A 19,136-nucleotide genomic window follows, 5' to 3' on the forward strand; every position below is an offset into this window, starting at 1 on the left:
AGATTTACAAACAATTAAAGAGGATAGAACTAATATCTTTATGTTTTTACTGTTTTTAAGTGTGAATTTTAGATGGAACATTTCAGTTGCTAACCCATTCATGTTAACATTTAGTTATAATTCTTTAAAGGTCAATTTTTTTTATTTTTTTTTATTTTTTCCCCTTATGATTGTGGGGTTTTATATTTGAAATAAATCTTATGGTTGGGTAGCAGTGTTGAAAAACAGCTGCAGACAAGATAAAGCGTGATACAGCACAGATTGTACATAATTAATGAATGACTGAGGACGGTGACACCTTAACTGCCATTATTCTAAGGCTGGGCTACCTGACCTAATAGTGAACATGAAACAAACCAAAATTAAAACAGGAACATTTGCAGGAGGAAAAAATATTGGTCTCCTTTCTGTGGAAAGTATCAAGAAAGCTTCAGTTCCTCAATCAAGCCATTTCACAGCCACATGCCCTTTTATAATATTTTCAATGAAAAATGCATGTATTAATCCTCAATTAGAAGAATAAACAATACAAACTTATAAAACAGATCAGAGAACCCTACCATACAAGTATTATGTACTCAAGACTACAACTGTGTTTCAAAGAATGGATTATGTCAGCCATGTTTATGTGAAAGATGTTCTGCATTTTATTATAAGAAATTTTCTGACTGTATACACATTTTAAAAATAGAAGTTTTGAGCAACACTTACTAGCATTTTCTAAGCAAAAGTCAATTCCTTCCATGAAGGGAAGCACACGTACATTACAACTGGCAACTTTTTAAGGTTATTAGAACAAGTGTCCCTGCATGTTTTATCCTGCAGACTTCTATGCACTTGCTAGGTTACCAAACCTCAAAAAAGAAATGAAAAACATCTTCAGAACTATTGAACGCTACACACAGAGACAGTAGATAAATATAATTTATCACCATGCACTGTCAGGGGACAGTGGGCTAAGCGGCAACATTCTACTTCCAAATTCTTTAAAATATTCTTAAAGCCTTATAATATACTTTTTAATTATTATTTTCTCTCAAAATAGTACTGTTGTGATTTTAAAAACTAATTATCTGATTTTTCCTTTAAAGTTTTGCAGCTTCTTTGGCTTACTGGTATATGTCCTCATGAAAAACAGAATGTACATATATGAATACACATAAATCCCATGTTTCTATACCCATTCCCAAATACAACTGCATGTAAGATAGCAGGTAATCAAACAATAACTCCTACATTCAACTAGATTCAAATAGTCCTAAACTGTATTCTACTGCATTAACCACAAAATGACATATTTTCATAATCCTTCTGGCTAAGAGCATTTGCAGTTAGTTATGGGTATTAGTTCGCCAAAGGTCAGCACACAAGTAGTAGTCTAGCCAGTAGTCACTGTTTGCTACAGCTAACAGATCATGCTTGCTCTTTATCAAAGCAACAATAACATTTTAAGCATTTATTAGTTTCCTCTGATGCTATTTAATACAAGTGGAAAAAACAATAACTTTTCTTCATCTCTTATTCAAAATGTTTTCAGTTCAAAATCCTACAATACAAGGCTACCTTCCTCAACTAAAAATTGAAAAATGGACTCCTTGTCAGAAGGTAATATTTGTAAAGAATTAAAAATGAAAAAGGAACAAAAAGCAGATGATAAAATACTAGCAGAAAAAGAGGGGATATTAAACCACCTTTTCAGGTTTGTGCATCTGTAAAGCACACCAATTCACAGAAAAAGGCAATCTTCTTTACATTATAATTCATGCATACTTTGATGAATTAAACTTTTTTTCTACATTAAATTGTGATAAAAAAGCAATTATGACATTGAAAATAAAATTTACCTGAGCACAGAAGGGACAGAGTTCACCAGTGACATGTGGCAAGTAGACCTGAGAGGAGAAAGGTGCCTGAATCATAGTTGTATTATTATGTTTGATGTGTGTACTTTTAGAAAAGAATCTCCATCCTGCCAGAAATTGTTCTAGTGCCTGATTTAATGGAGTGTATAGCAAGCAGTGGGAGCTCTGTACCAATAGCCTGAAGACCTGTGCCTATGAATACTCATAGTATCACTTCCAGAAGACACAAAACATTTGTATACAGTGAATCAGGAGAAAGAGCTCCACTTCCAGCACTCATTTTCTTACTCTTCAAACAGGCTATTTCTGGCATGGGACACATCAGTAATGACTACAAAAAAAAAAAAAGAAAAATATCAGTCAAGATTTTCATGAACTAGAAAATCCCTGAAGTGTCTACTATGCACTTTTATTATTTAAGAAAAGACGATCAGGAAGTGGTAGCCTTCCAGATGCCACTGAAATCTGGAGAGAAGCAATAAATCTTTCTAACTACAGCATTCTTGATCAACCACTAAGAAGTGAGTAACCAGACTTCCTAACTCCCAAAGGCACTAGCCTTTTAATTTCGGCACTAAGACAAAAGAAGATACATAAACTTTTTAATCCTGATCTAAGGCATAAGGAGTAGCATACGAGAAAAAAATAAAACTTCATAGGGTAACGGTTAAGGGACATTAAGCTTCACTATTAAACTAACCGTTTAACCTTCCATGCTAACAGCCCCAGAAATATGTTTGGACTTCTTTCCCCTGATTTCTGTATAAATACAGGTTGAAAAAAAGATGCATTATCTTTCCAGGAGTGAAAGCAAACAGGATCCTTAATCAATAGGGACTTAAGAAATTGACAATCATTTGTTGAATCCTTCAAATTTGTACACATATACAAGTGCTAAAACTTTAGACTTGGTCTGAGACTCAATTTGTGCATATGCATAATGTATACATACAAACAGTTGCAGTAACATTTACAAATAGAGTAAGAGAAATAGCTAATACTTTTTTTAAAAAAATAAGCTGCTATATAGAAATACTTACGTTTGTGAGCAGTGACATTTTGATTGATAACCATATATCTACAGATATTAAAGAAGGTTGGAAAAACACACCACAGCATTAGCAAGGCCCATGCAGCAGGAGAGAGCATTCTGTGAAACTGAATAACCACCATGGATTCAAAAGTACAGGGGTATTTATCTGTATTATCTAATATAGGCTCTTTTTTTTTTTTTTCTTTTTTTTTTTTTCCCTTATTTAAGATCCTTAAGATCCTTTAGATGATCCAGCTGATGCTCCTGATTTCACCATTAAGGGCACAGACCCCCAAGAATCCAACACTCGAGGTGATTAAGATTTCACATTCTGACCATGCCCTAAATCCTGGCTCTTCTACTCCCTAGTCCAAGCCATGGCAAAGCTCTGTGGGTGCCCACATTGTGTCCAGAACCTCACTATCTTAGTCCCTATGTCTGTCCATTTGCCTGGGCTGTGAAGATACACCTTCACTAAGCCCTGAAAACTTGTCTGAAGACATTGGTCTTCAGGGCAAACAGAGAAACACCCTTCCCCAAAGCCAGAGATATGCTTGCACTTATATCCATATACACATTCACTCACAGAGTATTAACTAGACCGCACACTCCTTGGCCGTAATTGTGGATATGCACCCCTAGATTTCTAATAATTCTTAAGATAAGAGGAATTATTTCTTTATTTTCCTAAGAAATGGCTTAGGAAACCTGCACATCACGTGCACGTTTTGATTTTCATTACTGTACAATTCTACTTGCGCACTCCTAGAAGTTTAAAACTGAAGAAAAAAAGAACAGTATTTCAAAGTAAAAATAATAATCGCAATCATTCTTCATAGAAAAAATAACCTTGCATGTTGTCCCAGGTTTTGGTGGACTATCTTCCCTGTTTAACCGTTTTTCAGTATTTTCACAGCAAGCTGTGCTGTGTGCCTTCACAAAACACTGAGTAAAGAAGAATAAAATCAAATACGATGGATACATGCAAAATTTAGATATTGAGATGGAAACTTTTTTTGCATTTTGACAAACCGATCATAGATTCGTATTAGGTATCAACATAAGAGCTTTATTTACTGCATATCTGAACTTTAATAACAATGCAAATTTTGCTGCTCTCATTAAAAATCTGTACCTGAAATTAAATGGCAATTAAGAAGATCCCTGACCCTGATATAAATAATCATGTTGCTCCTACAAACTCTTTCTGGTCTTAGACTGAAAGCGCAACTTTTTTCACTTCTTGTTTTTTCATGTTTCTCAAATATCAAGATAGCATATTTGATGTGAAATTAACATTGGTTGTTTTCCAGAATTGCTGGTTAAAAATATAGATTTCTATATGCGTGGGCCTAAAACGTGTTTCCTTTAAATAGCTCCTTATGCAACCTCTGACTGTCAGAGGAAAACTGTAAAGTCAGCATTCTTGAAAAATGTATTGGTAAAATTTAAAATTATTAAGCAGTGAAAATTATTAGGAAAACTATAATTAGTGCAGTTAAAATTATTAGGAAAATATAATAAAATTTACCAAAGAAAATAAATTTAACAAAAATACAATAAATAAAAAATTGCAATAAATTAAATATTGCTACATCCCTCATCTGTTTTTCTATGGATATACTACTTATTATACTTTCACCTTGAGTATATGCAGAATATTTCTTAAAGAGTGAATCATGACTATTTCATTGATACCCTTCTGTGAAAACTGGCCCCTATGTTAACCATCTTGCATGGAAAATGCCCAAATATGGCTTAGTAAAATCATAAGATATAGGATATAAAATATCAAATTACCTTACAGAACGAGGAGCTGTCAACTAAATGGAAATAAACCACAAATATAAACATATATACTCTTAAAATGTACGTACTCAGGACATATTTAAATATTCAAACCATATTTTCATACTCTAAACTAAACTAACCAAGTTTCCTATATTTAATCTGTTTCAGAATTACTGTTTATAGAGAATTTATAAATAGAGTTATGTTTCATTCTAAATGGCCCTTATTTATTCCAAGCTGACTACAAAAAAGCCAAATCCATTTTTTCAGCCCTCTTATGGAAATTCACATTTTCACTACCAGTAAATGGTAGTACAATGTTGGCTTACTGTGTTATATGTCTGAAGAAATATATGTCTTCTTAGGCCAGCAGAAAGAATGGAGACCATATACGGGTCAGGCAAGAAAGGGGATGACTGAGGCAGTGTAAGGCATGATTTAAAGTACTTGAAGTATTATCACTGGATGGCAATATGCAACTCTAAGAAACTGTTTTCAACAGATACAGCTAGCATAAAACTACAGTAGAAAACCACAGCATTTGTAGCCTCAGTGAGGTCAGTAACAAGCTTATCTCTACCCAAAATTGATTTTTTTTTTCTTATTTATTTTATTTGTATATCAGATTGAACAGAATATCGCATGGACTCGCATGTCATATTAATGCATCTAGCCCATTTTCAAATTATACATGCACATGATAAACCGGTAAGAGTGACCTGAAAAGTCACCTAGAAACCTTCAGAGTCAACATATCACTGATGTTCTCTCTAGTTTGCACACCCTTGTATTTATTTGCTTGAATATTTCTTTCTCTAGACCTGCCTTGTTTACATGGAAGATTATAGTGCTGTACATCCACATATCAAAACGTAGAATGAATAGTGTATTAAACTCACACCATCACGGTATTTTAATCAAACGATATATAGACAAATATACCTCACAATGCCATTTGTTCTTCATGTATGCAGCAGCTAAGAAATGAAGAAAAAATGTGTATACACAATATTATTCTAGTACCAACCTCCCAGGCTAAACAGTTGCATTGCATATCTGAGTTTTACTTCAGCATTTTGAAGTCTACATGTATGGGAAGCAGGGAAGATTAGAAAATTACTAGGTCTTGGATAGAAAATTGTTACTTCCTTGGAATTTCTGAATACTGTGATTGAAGAAGACTTTTTTTATCTGCTTGCTTTTTCTTTGCTTGTTGCCGGAATCCACCCTGAAGAGCTATGGATGGTCAAGATTTCTGGCTTGAGTTTAATGCAATAAACTTAACAATATGGGTTATCAAAATCAATAAAAAAGTATAGATAAGTAGTCCTTTGGTTGCTTCAAAAACTAAAAATAAGTGGTGTTTAATAGCCAAACTGATTTAAGCAACAGCTATAGGCAGAAAAGCGGATATGAAGAAAAATTGGAGATATTGATCTGCATTTTGGTATTTGGATCATATTTTGATATACAGCATACTGACGACCAGGAGTTGTTGCACCTGACTATTTCTCATTCAGACAGAGGTAAATGACAGCATGAGTATACTCATGGGAAGAAAGGCTCATGACAGTCACAAGAAGGTTTCTCTCTTAACTAATGGTCATCTGCTCCAGTACACCCATAGTTACTCTAATACAATTGTAGTAATTAAATATTATAGGTAAAATTAAAAAGTATTGGTAAAATCTGAAGGTATCATCTAGTTATGACACCTACAATCTAAAAGAGTATATTGTTTTTTAAGCTTCCTAATTAAAACTCCTTTCTCCAAAAGGTAAAATGAAATTTTCAATTTCCCCTCCTTCCATTCCTTGAGACTCTCTTCTGATTTTTTGTTTTGTTTTGTTTTTAATATTCTTCTTTACAGTTTAGTGGCCCACGGTTATTTCACTGTTGAGACTGTACACTTGGCAACATCATCACCTTCCTATGTGAAACAAATAGTAGTATTTATCTTATTTTGTAAAATAAATAGTTACCTTAACTTTACAAGCAATTATTTATTTGCACTGTTAATATAGTCTGAATTATATATTATAATATATATATATATATATATTCAGATTAAAAAGCAGTATGAGATACAAGTGTTTTTTCAGTAGTTTTTTTCAGGTTACACCCCGAAACATAAGAGAAGAGCTCAAAGGTTTACCACAAGATCATAAACATTGGTGTTCATTACACAACTGGAAATCAGTATTAAAAAAAAATATATATACAAATTCCTAATTATATAAATATATTCCTTTGTAATCCTTTTTTGTTTCACATTCTTATTCCAGAAGATATATCTCTACTGACATGCCATTGTATTGATTTTAATATAAATTTGGCTTCAGGCATTATATCATATTTTCAGAATTCATTATAAATAATGATTGGTTTGAGCATGCATTACTTGTGCTTTATGATGACTACAGTTAATGGGACTTGCAGCTATTTCAGTTCCTATTATCTTGCTTATCCTGGAGGTTTCTCTCCTGAGGCAATCAAGATGAAGAGGTATTTTGGTCCTCAGAGGGCATTCTTCCTGTAAAAAGGAAGCTATCAATGATGATGATATTGCAAGCAAGTACGAAGCACCTATCACCATAACGTCCATGCCTATTTTTTGAAATTTAAAAGTAAAGCAAAGAATATTTTTTCAAATTTGAAGATTGATTACCAGTTTACCTCTTTAAGCTTTGCCAATACTCTTAGACAATTATCGTCAGTATTCCATAAAAGCACAAACAGTCCAATGGACTACAAACGAAGACAAAATTGTCAAGCTGTTCAGGGCCTTCACTAAACATGGCAAACAGAGTTCTTGTATTCTGAGTGTTGAGCCACCACCAGAAAGAGTTCATAAAAACAAAGTTCAGAAAAAAAAAATGCTTGTCTTTTTCTCTTGCTGTCAGAAGACTAGTAACTGTTATGACTTCACATTAAGCTTCAGACTAATCTACATGTTTAAGCCTACAGAAGTACTGTTGTACACATTGCTATTGCTAGAGTAAAGGATCAGCAACTGTGGAATAATTTACATTTCAGAAGTGCAATTTCTGGACTAGATGACAGTAAAACAGATAAATAAATCTGTTATAAATAGTTGTTGCCCTCAAATTTCTTTGCCATAATGACATGTTTCTCGTTGAATATAAAACTTTGCCAGACATTTCAAATATTTCTCTTTGGCAATTAAAATGGTTTCTATTTAATCTCAGGTGATTTTAAAATAGGAAAAATACCATTAATAAGAAATATCCAGAAACCACCTGAACATTGATCCATCTGACCATTCAATTATATCTTTGCAGATGAAGAATAACTCCTAAAGAAGCTTGTCTAAGAAAGGCCCAGGACAATTTGCCCTTCAGTTAGAAAATCTAATTAAATACTTGTGTTTAAGGTGGACTGAAATTTGGTCAGGTAAGTAATAGATGTGAAGAAAGCAGTGAAAGCAACTTTAATCATAACGTATAACAATACAAATGTTATTATACATATAAAGGTTGGACTAGATGATCTTAGGGATCTTTTCCAACCTAAATGATTCTATAAACAATATATTATTCTTTGAACTCTCAATAATTTTATAGGAGGCTTGAGTGAGCTTTGAATAGGAGGCACAAGAACAAACTTTGCCTTTTTCACACTAGACAGTCCTTCTACCTCTTGTGATCCTTCCCAAAGTAATAAGCAGAATAACCTTATCAGGGTACATACAGCCAGAAAGCCACGCTGTTTTCTGATCACAGGTAATAAGACGTTTTAGATTCAGGTTGCCTGATCTTGATTATAAGCATACAGTGTTTTCCTACATTTGAAATCTATGTGAAACTGAAGAATGTGAAGAATGTGAAACTATGTGAAGCCTGTGAAACTGAAGATAGGATGCTGTTGACTTTAAAACACCAGGTACTGATATTTCATAAAGATTTTTTTTTCCTACAAAAATAGATTAAGGAAAGAAAACTGGTATTCAAAAGCAGATCAAGAAAAGGTTGTACTATATGATCTTAGAGGTCTTTTCCAACCTAAATGACTCTATGATTCTGTGATTAAATCTTTGAGCATGCTTTGTATTAACAGTTGCCTAGCAGAATTTAGTGATTCATGAGGAAACAACAATTTGATAAATATATGTGTATATATCATATAGACTATGAAATTTTAAATACATTGCATGCACTTCAGTTTCTTCAGTTTTATAAAACAAAGAGATTTTCAAATTGAAGTTAAAAGAATATGGACCTCATATTACTAGTTAATTATTTTTGAATATTATATTACAGTACATAATGAAAAAACAACAATATACAAAATGGCTCACCATTCAGGGTCACTGGGGTTATCTACAGACTAATATTATCATGAGTTTTCATTTGTTAATAACCTTAATTTATATGCTGAGATACTAAGCTCTCTATATAATAAACAACAAGTAAACAATGTGTCACTTTTTTTCCCCTCTCAAACTGTAATATTTCAAGATATTACAGGGCTAGGAAAATAGCCCTCACACTGCTAAAAATTTACTAACTAACTCATTTGTTGTCCTTATTCAGGCAATATTACAGTAGTTTTATACGGCCATAATACAACATACATAGACAAGGTGGGATTAAAATGACACAAAGGAGAACATAGAAAAACAGATTGTGAAGTAGTCATGGGATAAAACAAATGAGATGATTTGATAAGGGGAGGAAAAAAATAGCAAAAGTCATCCCCAAGAGCAATATTTTAAAGAAAATAAGGCATAACTATTTCAAGCAAGCAGGAAAACAATTGGAGACAGTACACAGAAAGAATAGAGACTGTCTATTATTACCCTGCCATTTACATATTCACAGACCTGAGTAAAATAGACGCCACGTGAACTGAAAGAGATCAAGCTAGTTATTACTGTACTGAATAAAATGTAAACCTGATAGATAGAGATGATACTCTCTACTCTTTTCTCTGGGAGCTACAAAACACATTTTTATTCACCAGTTTTTCAGTCATGTTATTTCAAGAGAAACCTTCTTCCCATGCAACCTGCCTTCCTTCTTGACTGAGGCTACTGCTGATATTAAAGCTGTCTGAGATATCTAAATGATATTGTCATACCTTACAACAAAACAAAACACTCCTGATCAACTTTCTTTATTTTTTTTTCTTTTCCCTCCAAGATACAACTATTGCCTATGATGGATACATTTACTCTTCATAAAAGTAGCAATTTGAAGTACCATGTTTAGTTACTAGAGGCTAACTACAGGCTGGAAACTGAAAAATGTAAGTTATGAATTTTCACTCAAATGCAATCATTTCTCTTATTTGAGTTTTTAATTCTCTTCCTATCCTTTACATTTTACAAAGCTATAATCAATTGCTATCATTTTGGATGTTATCATTCTGGGCAATGCAAAAATAGTATTAAATGTTCTGTAACACACCTGTCTGAGTTAACACTGGCTTGAACTAATCTGCCCATAGATACTTATGAAGTTTCAACAGAAAAATCTAACTATATGCACTCCTCTGACATATATTAGGTAACATTATGAACATAGTTCACGTAATACAATACTGACCCTGCTCTTTTAAGCTATTTCCAAACGAATAATTTATTTTCAGTGTTTCAAGATCAACAGCAGCATTTGACCAAATAACATAACTTCAATTTACACAGACATCCCACCAAAAACTATTTTTCACAAAAAAAAAAACAGTTATTTTACCATTGACTCATTTAATCTGAATTGCCTATTACTATTATTGTGTTGTTTTCACAATACTGGCACCAGTGCTGCTTCTATCTAGGTTAAATATCATGGAATGGGGAGGAAATATTAATGGTAGCAACAACAATGAACGTGAAATAATTTGCCATGCTTTAGAGCTGCATTATAATATGTAATAGACTTTTTAATAACATGAAATGAGACTGATTTATAAATCTCTAGAATGACATCTGAAAAGAATTAAGGCTGGTAAAAAAAACAACAAATGGCAACTAATGTATCTTTCACGTTGGCTGTGGCAGTGATTTACTATGTTGTCTGCAATGCTAAATATACATCATAAATCCCTCCAACAGAAGCCTTATTATATTCATCCATCTCTTCCCTATGAGCCAACAATTTCTTCTTTCATAAGCTTTATTGTATAAAAAGGAACTCGTTAAATAAAATAAAATGCAGGCTAAAGCCAGTGATCTTACATTAACCTAATGAGAACTTTATCTAAAGAATGCATACTGGAGATACCCTGTGGTTATGTTATTGTTAAAGACTATTTATCGAGTGACAGAGGGCAAGCTCTTTTCATGGAAGATAAAATGATACAGAGCTCTTTATAAGCCTACAATAACTGATCAGTTTTCTGCTTCTGTAAAACCTATTGTATACAGTCTATTAAATAATACAAATTGGAAAGAAAGATCTCAACAGTTTGCAAACGAGCATGACTATAAAGAGGGATCATTTATTGAGTGAGACAATATCAAGGAATTAGAAGAGAAAAGCAAATGGAAACTTAATGGACAATTAATATCAGTGTGAAAAGTCTCTCCTTTCAGTCAGTTGACAATGAAATGTTACACGCTCAGACCATTTAAGTCCACATTTGGTGCTTTCAAAGTACCCCTTCCACTGTTTAGCACATGAGCAATTACAGTAGAACATTATGATGGGGACATGCTTTGATTCACGGAAAGCTCCCACCAGTTACTGTCCTTTGAAGACAATGTCATCAGCCTTTGGAAGAATGACTCCAAAATTAATCTCTCATTTTTTTTTCTATGAAAACAAGCAGTTCAGCACCAGAAACAATAACCAAATATCCTTTTTTCGCATCAGTTCCCAGGTCACTAATCTGAGCATCTCTTTCCCTTCAGTTTCTTGAGGTGTTTTTTTTTTGTGTGTGTGTGTGTGTGTGTCTTGTTTGTTTTGTTTTGTTTGTTGTTGTTGTTTTTTGTGTATGGGTTTTTGTCTTTTTTTTTTTTTTGGTTGGTTAGTTGCTGGTGGTGTTTGCTTTTTTTTTCTAGCCTTGCAGATAGAGGCATAGGTTGTTCTTGGGACTGTTCCTCCAACTCTTACCTCAGGTATTTTGGTGTGCTATATTAATATAACTGTTCTTAGTCTGTCCTGCAGCATGCACGATCACTTCTTGAACGCAATCTCATTCCTCAGGTGGAAGTTAGCTAGAACTTACTAGGATTAAACAAGAGAGCAGCTCTCTTGCACTGCTGACAATAGTGGGAAGAACACAATTTGGGAACAAACTTGGCAGAGGAAAATTGGACAGAAAATTAAGGGGTATTTAAGTCTGAAGCGTAGTTTAATGAATTCAGCGTGAGTTAACAAATAAAACACAGAACAATTTAACCTTATACGATCACCCACAAGTAAGAAGATGAGAACAAAAGTAGAGGGGAAAATTTACAACAGATGAAAAGACATTTTACCTATTTTCCAACCTGAAGGCACAGTGCAAGTTATTAAGAAGTGATAAAAAGCAGACATCTGAAGTAAGGCCATCTGCCTCCACAGTCTTATACAAGACACAAAAATGGATGCAGCCTTGAAACCAGGTGATCATCCAGTGATGCAGTGTTGAAAGGTCACTCACCGGGGAAGATGGGAGGAGAAGGCATTAACCTCACCGATACCAAGCAGATGTTTGGGCAAAGAGATGTTATAGGGAAATGAAAATTAGTGATTTATCATCCAGAACAGAGAGAGAGAGACAAGTGCATCATGACACAGCTGAGAGATGGGCTTGCCCCTAAGTAGACTGGAATTTCAGATAGGCAATTAAAGAAAAAGACAAGTTAGCCACCTTCTGCTTTATATGTATTTAGGATATTTGGATCCTATGTCCTTGGTTGAAATCTCTACCACCTACTTGTTTTCTCCATTGAATTTCTTATGCTGCTGAGGCAGCTGGCAACGATAGGAAACATAATTCCTCCACTGCTAATGCGTCTGCTTTTGGTGATTTTCCAAAAGAATGCTGCACAGCTGCCTTTGTCTGCTTGGCAAGATTGACTTTTTCAGGAATTTTGAATCAGAACCAGATCACCAGGAATGTATGTGTGACATTTTAATCTCATCACATACTAAAAAAAAAAAAAAAAGTCTACATGTATCCTTTAAAAATGGATTTTTTTTGCTTATATTTTACATCTGTTTCAGAAGGATAAATGACAGACTTCACTGAAGGAGAGGTTTTAAATTTACTTTTAACTACATGCACCCAGGAGTTACTGGAAAGGAGGTTTGATGGCTATACTGCAGAATAATTTTGATTCGTTAATGCAGAGTTGTTAATTGAAAAGAAAACTAACAATATTTTCAGCAGTGACAGCAAGGCAATTGCTTCATTCCTTAAAAATAGCTTCCTACTACGTCCCTACTACGTTTTGTTTTACACGAAAACAAAAACCAATCTTAGTGTTTTATCTATCAGTATTTAACTTAGGGTGTTTGGGATCTTTTTTGTTATTGTTATTTTCTTAATAACCTCAGAAAGATGGTTATTTCTGACTTTTTCTAAAAAGGACAAAGACATCTAATCACTGCAGCTCTTGAGGTCTAGAAGCATATTATAGGACACTTCCTTTTCTTAAAAAAGGGTCTACATTTCTTTACTCTAAATGCTTATCCTGTCTGTGTCAGACAACCTGTGGCTGTCACACAATGCCTCTGTGTAACGGTCATGGCAGCTCCATTAGTTCCTGACTGGAGCTTTGCTCCAGATAAATTATTCTAAAAGTCTTTTTTTTTTTTAATAATAATAATAATAAACACTTCTATTAAATTGTGCATGTTTTCCAGTGGAAGTGAGGACATCTGAGAAAAAAAATAAGTTTTTCTTGCACAAAGAACATCACACCAAAATTTTTCATGTATTTCATCTTTCTGTTCATTCTTTTACCTTCCCACTTCTGCAACAAAGGAAATGTCCTGATAATTCTGAATGGGTTTAAGCCATGATCTTACTTTAGTTTTCTATATAACTCCTTTCTGTATGTTGCTTGTTATTTCTCTCTGCTTTGCATGCCCTGAATCATGAAGACTAAAGACTGATACTAAATATCAAAAGTATGCATTTACCAATAGCATGTAGTATTAAAACAAAACGATTGTAGTTTTGCCTTGTCTCTGAAGCAATGGAAGAACTGCAGCACTTAGTAGATCCTGAGTTTCTATCTATGGCATAAACAAGTACTCAAATTCTACGTGTGTAACTGGAATTTTTAATATACATGACTGATTCTAAATCATGAAAGCAAAACAATGCGTGTTGACAACACGTCACTCACTATCATTCTGTCTCATATTTTCCTTATAAATCTGTCTATATTATACAGCAATGCATGGGAAGTCTTGGTAATATTCTTCCCTTAAGCCCCAATGCTTATATAACGCACCTCAGACTTTTTTTTTTTTTAATTTAGAAAGATTTCATTCTGTTAGTATTGCTACAAAACCACCATTAAAAGGGATATAAAAGGTTTCAAGTACCACAATATCCAACTTTCAGTTGCTGTTCAATCTGACCTTCCCACTATTCTGCCAAAAAAAAAAATTATTTCAAGAACTCCTCAAAATCTTTAGCTTTATAATAGACGTTACCATTCTATTTGGTAAATACTTTACCTGTGTGTCTATCACACACAGAGGTGTCTTTGCTATATTTCTCAGAATTTACAAAACAAAGCTAAAATCATAACACAGTTATGCATTCTGCTGTGCCACAGATTACGAATACTCTCAAAAGAGAGGTGGGGTGCAAAATTGCTCCATTAAATTTCAGTTATACGTTCAAGGCACCCATGCCCCCAAAGGACTTAATAAGAACAGCAAGCTTTATTGCACTTAAATGAATTTTTAAAAGGAGGAAAGAAAGCATCTTATCTCCCAAAACGAGAAAGCTAAGATTGGGAATGGAAAGTGGAGTGATTCACTTACATAAATTAAAAAAAAAAAAAAAAAAAAAAAGTGAAGTCCAAGCACGTAGGTAATAAATAAACTGAACAGAAATCAACAACAAAACAACATTGTTCTAAGTGTGTGCTTGCTGACTGTCATTTGTCTCTCAAATAACCTCTTTCCTTGACTGCTTTCACTTATTGCAACTTGTTCTCCATAAATAAGAGACAATGATTGCTGGGACGGGGATTCTCTATGTTTTATCATTTCCAAAGTTCTGGGCACAGCAAATTTCTAATTCCTGACCCGTAGGTGTTATTGCAATAACCATGAGCAGTAAGAAAAGAGCCAGCAATCTAGCGAACAACAACAAATACTACAAAGCCAAAAGTGCACATTTTAAAAGTATGTATGAATATCTGTGTCATTATATGCTTGTTCTCTAATATCCACAATACTACTTCATGAAAGTCTACAAGTACTTGTGTTTCCAGCTATCACATGGGTTTCCTTGAACACTAGTGCAAATAAATTCTTCGAGTAAAAATCACATTAGAAGTTTTCTCACAACTGTTTTTATGTTGGTTTACCACATGCTCAGGATAGGATTAACCTTACCTAACCTTAGGCATGTATGGCACAGTTCAGTTGCCTGCACCTGAACCCCAGCTGCTCTGGTAGTCAAAGATAGACGCTTCCAGGAGCCAATTAGTCTCATTCTAATGTAGATATCTCAGATAAATTGTGTCCTAAAAATGCCTCTCTCTCTCCATTTGCTCTAAGAACAACACAGTATAAAGAGCCCAAGCATACATGTCTATGTCATTACATATATATGCATTAAAACGAATCCTTATCCAAAGAGGCTAACATTGCTCAAGGATTGACTAGCTGTTTGGAGATCATTTGTAAACAGTAAAAAAGGATCATCACAGCACAACTGTGTTATCCAAGCAGGGAAAACACCATGTATTCCTATAGGTCCACTGAGAAAGATACTACAAATAGTGACCTTTCTGCAATGACCTCCATGTGAAATATTTGTTTACTTAAATGCATTATCGAAGAGCTGCAACTAACCAACCGGTAAATTTTTCACAAATGGGAAAGGAGCAGGATTATTTCCTCAGATATAGAGTTCATGAGAAGGTGTAAAAGCACTTTTATGAATCTGCTTTTCACAACTTTCCTGTGAAAAGTAGATTATGACAGTTTTACAGATGGGTACATTCAAGTATAGAAATATGAAGTGTAAAGCCTAGCTAACAGGGCAAGTTATCAGCAAAGCTAGGTAAGTACCAATTTTCCTTTCTGTCCTGTTCTCTGAATGCTATGTGATGATGACTTTCTGGAAAGGATATTTAACAGAATCTCTCTTAAAAAAATAAATAGAGAGACAGAAAGGTTAAAATAATACTAATAATTTTTTTAAAAAGCAGCCAGCATTTCCCCTCTCCAAGTTTTAATTAAATGTACATTCATTAATATTAAAAAAAATGAACTTATAAGCAGTTCACCAAATTCAAATGCTTCGAATATTCCCTCAAACTGATTCTCAAAGCATGAGGTAACTAATTCACTGACCTTAACTCTTCAACGAATGTGCTAAACTTTGTAAGTCCTACCTTGTGCTGCAGAAGCTCTTCCACTCAAGTAGCAAATATAATCAGTCTTCCTTCATGTTTGAATGTTATCAGCAAAGAAAGTGTTGCCTGCTTGATTTGAGTTCATAAAGTTAGTCTTCAAAGCTCGCTGATTTTCGCCTCCTTCTCACCCTCTCATATTTTCTCTTTCTGTTGATAGTACATTTGGACCAGGGCATTAGAATAGTTTGTGCTGGAAAGCCTCACTAGTCAAACTAAAGGATGCTGGATTCTTCATGGCAAATACATATTAATGAAATACAATTTAAAACAACAACAGTAAACTTTTTTATATCACTGTCCATGTCTGACAAAACATAACCTGTATATGCTATTACATACTGTAGCAATCTAGTTAGTGCCTAGTTATTTTATATTTTACCTGTGCTGAGGAGAGAGGAAGAAAGGAAGGATGGACTGGAAAACTGCATACAAAACATGTTGATCATGTTGTCATTCACTGTATCAAAGAAAGGTGCTCAGAAATCCATGCTGCAGGCATATAATAAAAATCCTGCACAAAACAGCAGATGTTTTATTTTTAGTAAACCCTAAACCTCATGTAAACATACATGCTATACATACTAGTGGATGTCGCCAAACCTGCATAAAACTTGACCTTCTAATGGCTATAAGTCATGAACAGAACAATTTAGTTGATTTTGTAATTAGTATATCTCTTACAGAAACAGTTTCCTACAGTTAATTTGTCAGAGAGATACCACTTAGAGATGTCTTGCATCACGGTTACTCTGTCAGAAGAACTTCTCACAACACTAATCTTATTTAGAGTATACTTACTTGAAGCTTTAAATAAAGTTTCTTCTTCTGGCAGACTCTATCAGCAGAAGTAACTGGCATAACCACAGTTAGACTAAAAATGCTATCTCTCAGAGCGCAATGCCTCAGTCAATATTTACAAGTAAGCTACAAAAGGTCTCAGAAAAAGCCTATAGTACTGCAATACTGATGGGAGGAAATATGTAATTAGATCCCTTGAAAGCCTTATCAGATGACAAATATTAGTTCACATAAAATTGTCCAGTTAGGAGAAAAGTAAGAAAAAGAATAATTTTCCCTAAGGTTTTTGGTTGATGTTTTTGTCCAGTTAAATATCACCAATATAAAACACCACTGGCAATTATTACTGAGGTAGCCCAGGATAGCTTTTCTGAAAGCACATTTCAGCTTACAAAACAAAGTCTCAGGACTGCTATTTTTTTTCTCCCCAAGGATTCTCCACTTTTTCAGCAATAAGGAAAAATTATTGTATAGCATCCACAACAAAAATAACCTGCATGCATGACTATACAAAAGCAGGAGAAAGACAAGCAAAATACATGGCAAAACACAGATGAGTTTCACTCCATGTGCACACCTTTACTACTTGAGATTTTCTGTGCATGTGCGAAATAAAGATAAAATAAAGCCATCTAAAATTTTATTTTTCTTTTTGTGTGTGCAGGGGGGTAGTCAAGGTATTTGAATCAGTCATTTAAATTATTCAATCATTTACAGCCATTGAAATTTATCTGCACTGAAAGGTGCTCACAAATACTAAGACCCAGTCTCCTTTCCCCTGCACTTTGTGTAGTCATTTCTATAACTGTCAAGACAACATGAGTTAACTTAGTACCAAGGCAAAAAGCCAGGTTTCCAGGGACATGCAAGGGCAGCTTTAGCAAAAGCAGCGCACTCAAAAATGGAAAGTTTCAAAATTGTGATAGCACAGCATTGTCTAATTAGAAAATTGAGGATTTTTACCAAGTTCTGCTGACACCTGATAGAAAACTTTCAGAATGGCCATTATACTGGTGTGGTTTTAAATATCCTTGTTCTAAATATATCGTGTAGGAATGAAGAAATAAATAAGTCCTCAAAAACAACTCAAAAACAAAAACAACTCCACTGATTCAATTAATGTTACTTTTTTTACGCTTTTTGCAGCATATATGTAGCCACCTAATGCATAACTAGGCTGAACTTCTCAATCACGTCACTGAACAGCTTAAAAATAAAAATTTAATTTCCACTTGAAAATACAGGTTTTGAATGCACATTAAAATTGCATACTTACAATTGTATACTTACTTAACAACATTAGCTATTTGAATAATAAAGAGAACTGATTGTTTTAAATAGAACATCAATTTCAGTTTTCAGAAACAGTGGCCATCAGTATTTCTGATACAATGCACTACCGTTTCTAAGATTTTATGATCAGGTCATCAGCACGGTCAATAGACTTAGGAAAGTTAGAAAGCTTCCAAAGTATTCATATTTGAGGAAAAACAACGTAACAGAAACACGTACACCTCTCTGTGTACGAGTAATACATCCTTTCTACATGATAGTGCATGGGCAGCTGCGTCCACATGGGTTTTCAAAATTACTTCTGTTACTATTTCAGCTGACATTAAATGTCTGTTTTTTAGATCATCCATCTATATGGATCACCATGGAACACGCCTCAAAAATAAGGACAACAGAAGTCTGGGGTATGTCATGCCCACCTACAAGTTAGAGATGTCAGCCTTCTTTGCATGTTCTTCTTCATTGTACAGGTCAGCTAAAAACCAACAAAATACTTTGCAATTTGTGCACTGTGTTCACAGAGATGTTGCTTTTTTAAAATGAAGTTAAGCCCTATGACCTGAGTGCCAGGGATCCCAAAAGCCAGATGATTTTAATTTTCAGAGTATCAGCTCACATTAGCAGTAGTTATGGGAAAATTTCTAAGATTTATACCAGAATACCTATAGTTAAAATACTTCCCCCCATTACCCATTGCGGTTTTGGGACTGTAGCAGTGAAATTATCCAATGAACAGGAAGGAATTTGCCAGCCAAACTGCATTCCAGACTAATTACAACCACCTGGTACATAGGAACTTTGC

At 34.1% G+C, this 19,136-nt stretch overlaps 1 long non-coding RNA gene across 1 annotated transcript; it reads right to left on the bottom strand.

Annotated features, from left to right (window-relative positions):
* Positions 1–1,854: 1,854 nt before the first annotated feature.
* LOC121070141 lies at positions 1,855–18,903 on the bottom strand. Its single transcript, XR_005819922.1, has 3 exons — positions 18,758–18,903; positions 16,223–16,390; positions 1,855–2,193 (listed from the first exon to the last, which is right to left on the bottom strand). It is a non-coding gene; the product is annotated as an uncharacterized LOC121070141 (long non-coding RNA).
* Between the last annotated feature and the right edge of the window lie 233 nt (positions 18,904–19,136).

This window comes from Cygnus olor, chromosome 4 (genome assembly GCF_009769625.2).
Source record: "Cygnus olor isolate bCygOlo1 chromosome 4, bCygOlo1.pri.v2, whole genome shotgun sequence".
Lineage (NCBI taxonomy): Eukaryota > Metazoa > Chordata > Aves > Anseriformes > Anatidae > Cygnus > Cygnus olor.